Genomic DNA, 11,045 nt, shown 5'->3' with positions numbered 1-11,045 from the left:
GCAGGTTGTGCTGACTCAGTACATGATGCACTGGGGTGAATGCTCCTTTCAATAGATACACCCTGTTGAGAGGATGCATCTAGTAACTGTTTACTCCCCATTTGTTCAACTGTGCCCTTTTGGGAGGACACAGAGGTGTTTTGAGTGGTCAACTCAGGTATCTTACTCTTCTTTGGTCTCTTAACCAAGGGTGACTCTGATTCAGTTTGAACTGTTTCACTCTCATTTACAACAGCAAGGGTTGGTTCCTTTCTCTTCTTTTTACTCACTTCAGTCTTTTGAGAGACTAAAGTGGTTGGTTTGCTAACATCTAGTGGTTTAGAAGAAGGGGTTGCAGCTTTGGAAGGTCCCTGTTGGTGTGCCTGTATTTTTACTTCCACAGGCTCAGGAACCATAGCTGAACTAGGAAATTGAGGAGCCCTCATGTCTGGCATAGGGTAAGGATAAGTCCTGAATCTCTCCAACATAAATGGAGTGATTCTAAGACTTACACTCACCTTATTCTTTATAGTAAGTGAGCCAAATATTATTTTGGACACTTGCTTACAATTGCCAATTCTACTACTATCAATACCAGCTAACAAATGTATGTCATTTACTTTATGAGCTAAAGTAGACATAATAAACCTTGGCAAAAAGATTTCTTTACCTATATTCTTCAAAGGCATAGTAAGCCTGGTAGCCAGCTCCTCAGAATTAGAGCTCCAACATTCATATGCCTGTTGTGAGCTATTGAGAACACCAACTTCTGCACCATACTTGAGATGTTGTCAAAGCCAGTTATTCTGTAGGTGAAAGCCCTCACTACAGAATCAAACACAAAGGATCATTCCTTCCTAAAGTTTGTCATGTTCAGGCTTGTCAAGTTGATTGAGCCACTGTAGTTGATGAAGTCCATGAATTCACTCAGCTCATCTGCAGTTGGCATCTCTCCATAGTTCTCAGTTGGCAATCCCAGGGTTGTATTCACATCAGCAGCTGAAAACTCAATTTCTTGGCCTCCAATTGTGCAGTGACCACCATAGAAGTGGCATTCTCTAGAACAATTGTCCTAGTTATAGCTGTTGTCCAAAATTCATGAAGAATGTCCAAATACAGCACATGACTTACAGTTAAAGCACCTGCAATATAGGATTCAGAAAGAAACTTCACAAACCCCTTGAAACTATCAGGGGCTTGGTTAGCATCAAAAAAGCAATAAAGTTGGTTCACTTCTCTTGAATGATAGCTCTAACAAAGTTTTGTGCGATTTTAGTGTTTAGAAGTAGTGGGTAAAAAAAAGTTTTGAGAAAGGAGCAAAAACGAGAGAGAAATCGCCTTTTGTCTGAAAGGTAGGTCACTTGAGATCTCGAAAAAGTGTAAGTACAGTGTATGTATCGAGAAGTCTCGGTATTTATAGAAAAAGAAAAATACTTATCGAGAAGTCAAATAAACGTTTGATATTAAACTTATCGAGAAGTAATTTTGAATTTGAAAAAGGTACATTCGATAAGTCATTTTATTAATTCTTTTCGAGAACTAAGAAATGATTTATCGAGAACTCTGATAAATGCCCAGTTTGTCCAAAAATGGACTAAAAATGATTCTAATTTATTTGAATTGAATCAAATTGAAATCAGAATAAATTTTCCAAAAATATTTGTCTAAAATAATTCATTGAATTAAATTATTTTAGTTCTGAGTTATTGATAAGTCTCAAAATATCCTTGTCGAGAACTCTGTGAATTAACACTATTAGAGAACTCTACATGGTCTTATCGATAAGTCATAATATAGCTTATCGAGAAGTCATTCGAGAAGTCTGTAAATAGACTTATTGAGGACGCACTTGAGAACTCTAAAATTACTTGTCGATAAGTCATTTTGACTTATCGAGAACTCAGTTCTCTATACCTTTGAGTATTGTTATTCTGCCTTGTGTTAATTTTACACATTTAAGATGTAAATTAACAACTAAGCAGTTTACTTAGAATTTGAAAAATTCTAAGTTAATTTTTGAGTTTTAAAAAAAATATACAGAGATTCTGAAATATTTATAATTCATATTTCAGTTAATTTCCAATTAAATCAAACTAGGTTGATTTATTAGAAATTAATCTGCTGCAACACATTAACTGAGTTCTTGCCTTAGGATGAAGAATTGAGCATTCCAATTTCACTCACAAGTCTAGTGAAGGTTGCTTCATCCAAAAGTTTAGTACAAATGTCAGCTAATTGTTTCTCTGTTGGAACAAAAATGAGCTCAATGGTACCTTTTGCAGCATGTTCCCTGATAAAATGGTACTTAACATCAATGTGCTTTGTTCTAGAATGATTAACTGGATTAGCTACTATAGATATGGCGCTAATATTGTCACACATACTAGGAATTTTGTGTAATACTAGACCATAGTCCATTAGCTGATTTCTAATCCAAAGCACCTGAGCACAACAACTTCCAGCAGCTATATATTCAACTTCAGTTGTGGAAGTTGACACAGATTGTTGTTTCTTACTATACCAGGATACAAGCCTTTGACCAAGAAGTTGACAGCTTCCACTAGTACTTTTCCTATCAACCCTGCATCCAGCAAAATCTGCATCTGTGTATCCAACAGCTTCAAAACCAGTTCCCTTAGGATACCATAATCCCAAGTTTGGAGTTCCCTTTAAGTATCTGAAAATCCTTTTCACAGCCATCAAATGTGATTCCTTTGGATTGGCTTGAAATCTAGCACATAGACAAATAGCAAACATGATGTCTGGTCTACTAGCAGTCAAATAAAGCAATGATCCAATCATCCCTCTGTAGCTTAAAATATCCACACTCTTGTCTTTCTTGTCTTCATCCAACTTGGTTGCAGTAGACATTGGTGTAAATGCAGGTGAGCTATCCACCATACCAAATTTCTTCAATAAGTCATTCACATATTTGGTTTGGCTGATGAAAATACCATTACTTCTTTGACTAACTTGAAGGCCAAGGAAGTAACTCAATTCTCCCATCATGCTCATTTCATACTCACTCTGTATTAGCCTAGAGAATCTTTGACAAAGCTTTTCATTTGTAGATCCAAAGATGATATCATCCACATAGATTTGAACTAGGATCATATCTTCACCATGCTTCTTGTAGACGAGAGTCTTATCAATAGTACCTCTGGTAAAACCATGTTTGAGTAGAAATTCTGATAGTGTGTCATACCAGGCTCTAGGTGCCTGTTTCAATCCATATAGAGCCTTGAGTAATTTGTAAACAAAGTTAGGAAATTCTGGATCTTCAAAGCCGGGTGGCTGTTGCACATAAACTTCTTCTTCTAGTTCACCATTAAGAAAAGCACTATTGACATCCATTTGATACACCTTGAAATTTGAGTGTGCAGCAAATGTTAGAAAAATTCTTATTGCTTCTGGTCTTGCAACAGGAGCAAAAGTCTCATCATAGTCAATTCCCTCTTCTTGTGAGTAGCCTTTAGCAACCAGCCTTGCTTTGTTTCTAGTAACAATTCCATTTTTATCCATTTTGTTCCTGTACACCCACTTAGTTCCAATTATGCTTATGTTATTTGGTACAGGGACTAATTTACAAACTTTATTTCTCTCAAACTGATTCAGCTCCTCCTGCATAGCACATATCCAATCAGGATCCAATAGGGCTTCTTCAGTTTTCTTGGGCTCTACTTGAGATAGAAAACATGCATGTAGGCATTCATTAGCAGTTGCACTTCTAGTTCTCACACCAGCTGAGGGATCACCAATAATAGCTTCTACTATATGACTCATATCCCACTTTCTAGTGCGTGTCTGTTGACTAGTGCCTTCATCATTTTCTTCAGTATTACCATGACTGTCATTTCCATTCTCTCCTTCTCCCTCTGAGTTTGTGCCACCAAATTCAGGTGTCTGAAGAGAGCTTTCATTCCCATGATTTTGTTCAGAGGTCTCTTCATTTGTCATTTGTTGTGCCACAACTTCATCTTCCTCATCAGAATCACTATCAATGGTTAGATTCTCAAATGCAAGGGCTTCAACATCATTTACATCAAGGCATTCCAAGCCTGGACACTTGTCATCATCAAAAGTCATATCTGTGCTTTCCATAATTTTCTTTTGATCAATCACATAAACTTTGTAGGCTGTTCTTTCCAATGAATATCCCAGAAAAATTGTTTCAAAAACTTTAGAGTAAAATTTTCCCACATATTCAGAGTTGTCTTTTAGAATATAACACTTGCTTCCAAACACATGTAGATGCTTCACTGTAGGCTTCCTGTTAGACATGATTGAGTAAGGTGATTTGCCATGAGCTTTGTTGATGAGATATCTGTTTTGAGTGTAGCATGCAGTATTAACAGCCTCTTCCCAAAAACTGGTTGACAACTGAGCATCTTGTAGCAAGGTTCTAGCAGCTTCAACCAATGTTCTATTTTTCCTCTCAACTACTCCATTTTGTTGAGGTGTTCTAGCTGCTGAAAATTCTTGAACAATACCTTTACTTTTGCAGAATTCACTTAATGTTGAGTTTCTGAATTCTGTTCCATTATCACTCCTCAATCTTTTCACACTAACTTTTCCTTCAGCTTGCTTCTCAATTTTCTTGATGTGCTCAATTATAATGTTTGGAGTTTCATCTTTAGAGTACATGAACTCAACTCAAGTGTATCTTGAAAAATCATCAACCATGACAAGGGCATATTTGTTCCTTGAAATGGACAAGACATTTACTGGCCCAAACAAGTCCATGTGAATAAGTTGCAGAGGTGCACTTATAGAATTCACAGATTTTGACTTGTGACTTGATCTTTTCATTTTTCCTTTCTGACAAGCTTCACAAACTTCCAGTTGAGCAAATTCCAGACTAGGCATGTGTCTCACAAGCTCCTTCTTGACTAAGGTGTTGATTGCTTTGAAATTCAAGTGAGATAGCTTCTTATGCCACAATTTGCTTTGCTTTTCTGATGCCTTGGTGTAGAAACAACATACTCCATCCTTATTTGTTGAGTTTAAGTCTGCAACAAACAAGCTTCCCTTTCTTACTCCTTTAAGAGCAATTTCACCAGTCTTTTTGCTAATAAAAGCACAATCTTCTTTGTTGAAAACAACTTAAAAACCTCTGTCTGCAAATTGACTAACACTTAGAAGATTTACTTCTAATCCAGCAACTAGTGCTACATCTTCAATGAAAACATTTCCAGAAACAATCTTGTCATATCCCATTGTGAATCCTTTGCTGTTGTCTCCAAAGGTCACCAAAGGGCCAGCCATCTCCTCAAATTGTGATAGCAGGGCCTTATCACCTGTCATATGCCTGAAACATCCACTATCAATGATCTATATGACCTTCTTTCCTTTGCCCTGCACACAATGAGGATTAAGTGTGTTTAGCTACCCAAGCTGTGTTGGGCACTTTCTTCTTGTTAACTGATTTTGCAGAAGTAGAATGAGAATTTTCAGATAAAATGGAATTCATAGACTGTTGAGCATTTTTTCTTTCAGATATGATACCAACTTTTGATTCTATGAGATCAATTCTCAATTTGTGGCAACTCTTCATCACTTTCATGTTGCAGAGAATGCAGTCAAACTTGTCACAAAATGAATAGGGATCATTTGCCTTAGCTTCATTGTACTTGCAGACTCCTTCAGGTGGATTGCTAACAATCTTTTTACAAAGGTGAGTTAGGTGATTCATTGACCCACAAATCTCATACCTCTTTCTAGGAGCATCTGCAACATAAGCAAAATTATTGCTTTTGTTTATCCCAATCTTTTCATTTATATTCTTCTTTTTCTTTTTGACCTCTTCAGCTTTAATCTCCTTCACAGGCTCCTTAGTCTCTTGATTGGCTTTTAGTGTTTCAACAGAGATGGAAGACTGAGTTATCTCATCATTTTTCTTTTCCTTGTCCTCATCAGCTATCTCCTGTTTGATGATCAACTCTTCTTCACTGAAGTTCACTTCACATGCCTTGAACAAAGGTGATTCAACTTTCTTCAAAATAATTGGAACATTCTCAGTTTTAGTTGATTTTCCTTTATCACTGACATACTTCTTTTTGTTGTTCAAACCCTCATAATCAAGACCAATGGCAATGTTTGCACATGGCTTGTTCTTTTCATGATATTGGCCAATCAACTCAGAAGCATTTTTGAAGGATTTCAGCTTCACTTCATTCTTCTCCAGCCTTTCTCTCAATACTGCTTCAATTTCACTTGCACACTTTCATTTGTTCTTTAAGTATGCATTTTCTTGCTTAGCAGCATCAAGCTCAACCAACAACAATTCAGTCTCTTATTTTTCACTCTCAAGTTTTTCATTGATCTTTTTCAATCTTCTAACTTCCTCATTTGCAGCAACCATGCTTGTATGAATGTGGAACATTTCTGTGCTCATCTTTTCAACAGTTTCCTAATATTGACTCACATTTAAATCAATTGTGGTAAGAGTTGGTACCTGTGATTTAGATGATAAAGAATCTCCTTGCTCCAAGGCCATGAGTGCATAGTTTCCAACTTTTTTATCTTCATCATTATCTGAATCATCCCAGCTTTTGCCCTCAGCAATATAAGCTTTCCATTGTTGCTTCTTTAGAAGAGCATCATACTTTGCTTCCAATTCAAGATAAGTTTTATCTTTCTTTGCCTTCTTGGGTTTCCTACATTCTGTAGCAAAATGGCCCAACTCATCACAGTTAAAGCACCTTATGTTTGATCTGTCAACAGATCCAGTTTTGTAGCCAGTTTTGCTATCAGGAGTGTACTTCCCTTTTCCTTTCCAGCTGCTGTCTTTGTTGAAGAACTGTCCTTTGCTCTTGAAAAATCTTGGTTTCTTCACTATAATGTTAGAGAATTTTCTAGCCAAGTAAACCATTGATTTGTCTAGCTCATCAAGCTCATCAAGAGTGTAGAACTCATCTTCTTCATCCAATTCCAGTATGACTTGCTCTTTAGTGTCATTGACTCTTTTCTCACTTGTAGAAATTTCTGGAGTTTGGGATCTTTGCTCATCATTAGAGGTCTGGCCATCATTCACAATCAGTGCACTTGAGCCATCCATTACATATCCTTGACCAGCCCTTAATGGTTTCTTTTGAATCATTTCAAGTTCATAAGTTTTCAGAACCCCATAGAGCACTTCCAGTGTGATTCTACTCAAATCCCTTCTTTCTCTGATTGCAGAGATCTTTTGTTCCAAATGATCAGGGAGAGTAAACAAGAACTTCTATTCACTTCTTCAACATCATAAAATTTATCATGAAGCTGCAAGTCATTTATCGGCTTATTAAACCTTTCAAACACATCAGTAATACATTCCTTTGGTTTAGCCATGAAACCCTCATACTGAGAAACCAATATCCTTCTTTGATTTGACCTAACCTCCTCAGTTCCTTCACAGAGTATCTCAATCTTTTCCCAGATCTATTTAGCAGTGTCACAGTTGACAATGTTATTATACATTACATTGTCAAGTGACTCAATTAGTATCACTTGCAAAGCACTGTCTAGGGAAACTTTCTCTCTTTCAATATCAGTATACTCAGAGGCATCTTTGGGAGCAAAATGAGCTGGAATAACCATGTCTCCATCTGTGATTTCCCCAACTCTAACCATAGGAGTGAAGGGCCCATTCTTGAGGATCTGAATGTAAAGGTGATTGGCCATTCTTATAAACAACAACATTTTCTTTTTCCATAACGTGTAGTTGGCCTTATCAAATGGAGGAATCTTGATACTACTGATTTTCTGTATATTCATTTTTCCAAGATCTAATATGTTTACTTTCAGATTTTGCTCTGATACCACTTGTTAGATATGAATACAACACAGAGGGGGGGGGGTGAATGTGTTTGGCTTAAATGTTTACTTTTTGATCGACTTTGGGTTTAGCAGTTGGTTGTTATCAATGATTTTGTAGAATAGATGTTAAACATAAATAACAATGCAAATATGTAAAACAAAGATCTTAAAACTCACTTAATTTTATATTAAAAATCAAGCAATGTTTTGCTACAAAATCTCTAACTTCTTGGTTTAGAACTTAGCTTCTTTTCTTGAGAGAGAATTCAATTTCTAATCTGTTTAGTCCTATCTCAAACAAAGGACCTCAGTTAACTTTATATGATAGTTAACTTTGGTTTACACAGTGAACAATAAGAAGTGCTAATCACTTTTCTAACCTGTCACTAATCACTTCTATTTAAAGGAAAAGTGAGATTTCCATATCTAGATTAGCATATCTTCATCCACTATGTATTGGTTGATCCTCCTTTGTCAGTTAATCTTCACGATTAATCTTGCAATCTCTCAAGCTGCTTTTTGTAGACTTGTCAATTCAGCTGTGTGAATTATTTGTTGATTTGCAACCTTGGATATTGAACTGTTCTGCAATTCTGTACTTAGAGAAATTTCTTCACTTCGAGATCTCCAATTAAGCTGTAGAGAACTCGACATCTCGATAGGCATGTTGGCTTTTCGATATCTCTGAAACTTCATTATTGACTTGACTTATCGACAACTCTAAGTTCTCTAGTGAATTTTGGTTTATCGATAACTCAGAGTTCTCTAATGGACTTTGCCTTATCGATAACTCAGAGTTCTCTAATGAATGTATACTTGTCGATATCTCTGAGTTCTCGAATGGGTATCTGACTTATCGATATCTCCAATAGCATTTCCTGAGTTCTCGATAGACAATTCATGAGTTCTCGATAGGTCTTTCTGAGTTCTCGAATGACTTCTCTATAACACTAATTATGTGACTTGTAGAGATCTTGACTTAGAATGTTTTTTACCAAACAGAATTATTCAACTCCAAGCTTCTTCATAATTCTTCTGAGGCATGACCTTCTTGATCTTCTTCCAGATAGAATTCTTAGGCTTGACACTGTTTAGGGAAAAATGCTTCAGTCTGCTCCATTTACATTTTACAGACATTAAGTGTTGCAAGTATAAATTACAGATTAAGGTTACAATACAACTAATCTTAGGGTTGTCAATATGACTTAGTCTTTTTATGATACAGGCATGTCTTGCACAACATATAATAATCTTGTCTAACTAAATGTATATTTTAATTTTTTAGGAGTCGAATTGACCAATTTTTGACTAAATATTAAAATTATCAATTAATTATTTTAAAATCTGAAGATAAAACTAAATGTACTTTCTAATTATATATTTTATTATTTTTTCAATCATAAGATACATGTAAATCTCTTCTATATATAATAGGAAAACAAAGGGATAATTTCATGAGATTAAAAAGTCTCATTGAAAAGACTAAATTACCCTTATTTTTAATATTTATATAAAAGATGTGGTTTGTGGGAATCGAACTCAAGTTATTTCATTCAATTATACAACCTCTTACCACTACACCATATTGTCACATGTATTTTTTATCGTACACATAATATGTAAGTGTGTTAAATGAATATTTTATTTAACTTTAAAGATACTTACTTGAATTCCGCAAAAAAATGATAGTTAGTTGAATATTTGTAAAGTTAATTTTAAAGAAATGAATTCCAGATATAAAATTAGGCATAATACATAAATGAATTATTATCTTATTTATTAATTATTTTTTAGTTTGAAAATATATCTCATATACTTTCAACATATTTTTTATTATAAAAAGTAATTAAAATGTACATATATAATTTTTTAAAAAATATTGAATATAGAATTGCTTATATATAAATAATCTATATTGATATTACATATTTAGATAAGTTCAAATTATAATGAGTCAATGCATTTTAGAACTTGGCCCATTATTCAAAAAATACTCGAAATTTGAATACATGACCTGGCCGAAAAATATCGTCACATTCTACGTTTAGTAAATTTAAATTACAAGTTCGGCGAGAATATCTTACCAATAATGTGAAATTTTTTAATATCTTATGTTAATATAAATTAATGTGTTTGAGGTCTTTATAAGATCAAGTCAATTGATTATTTATATTAAAATTACTAACTTCACTGGTAACACATTATTATTTTTGGGATTTGTCCCAATTTTAAGAATATTTGAAATTTGAAATGAGATCTCACTAGATTTGGTAAAACTATGATTATATATATTATATCGATTTATTTTTCATTTTTCACTTCAAAAAACTAACTTTTTAAAAAGAATTATTTTAGATCAACAATATTCATTGATCAAGATAATATTGTACAAATATTTTGAATTATTTTAATATTTTGAATTATTCAAATAAAAGTTATATCTATAGTATATTGTAGCATTTGATTCAATGCATTTTATATTATTTAAGGAAAAAAATATATATTGTTCAATAACTGGAAGTAATTAATTAGTTCAACTGATATTTATAAAATTTTATCGAACTGAAATTTTTTAATTTTAGAAGAATAGTATAAAATGTTATCAAATTATTATATGAAGAAATATTAGAGTCGTAATGAAAGAAACTTAAAAACGGTTTAAATAACGATATAATTACAAATTTTCTTTCGAATTCTTGAAAAAAAATCATGAATATCAATAATAAGTCTTAAAAATATATAATTCATTTCTATGTTACAACCATGATTGATACCCGGTTGCGTAAAAAATAGATATGGATTGTTTGTCAGTGATAATGTGAATAACATATATAAATTATAGCAATTTATTTCTTACATAATTTTAATTTTTGAATAATTATAAATGCATTTTATTTAAGTAATAAATTATCTCACTAGATGTTAATAATGATTATACATGTACATAAATCAAATATTTAGCATATAAATAATTGAAAACATCATAATTTACTAAGATATGTAACATAAAATAATTTACATGCTAACACACACACATACATATAACTTAATCTTACTTTGTTAACAGTAGTGTAAATAAAAAACTAACATTTTTCCGCATATACATACGTTGAATTTCAAATACTAATATTTTTCATTAAAATCAACTTTAATATTAACAATAATGTAAAATTTACATTATTGTATATTATGATTGCAAGTCATTCTGACTTCAGTTATGCATTTTTTATCTTTTTAAATTGAGTAAGTTAATTGTAAGTTAGTAGTTA

This window comes from Apium graveolens, chromosome 4 (genome assembly GCF_009905375.1).
Source record: "Apium graveolens cultivar Ventura chromosome 4, ASM990537v1, whole genome shotgun sequence".
In the NCBI taxonomy this organism is placed as follows: Eukaryota; Viridiplantae; Streptophyta; class Magnoliopsida; order Apiales; family Apiaceae; genus Apium; species Apium graveolens.
The sequence above is the reverse complement of the archived record's forward strand: the minus strand, read 5'-3'. Positions refer to the sequence as shown.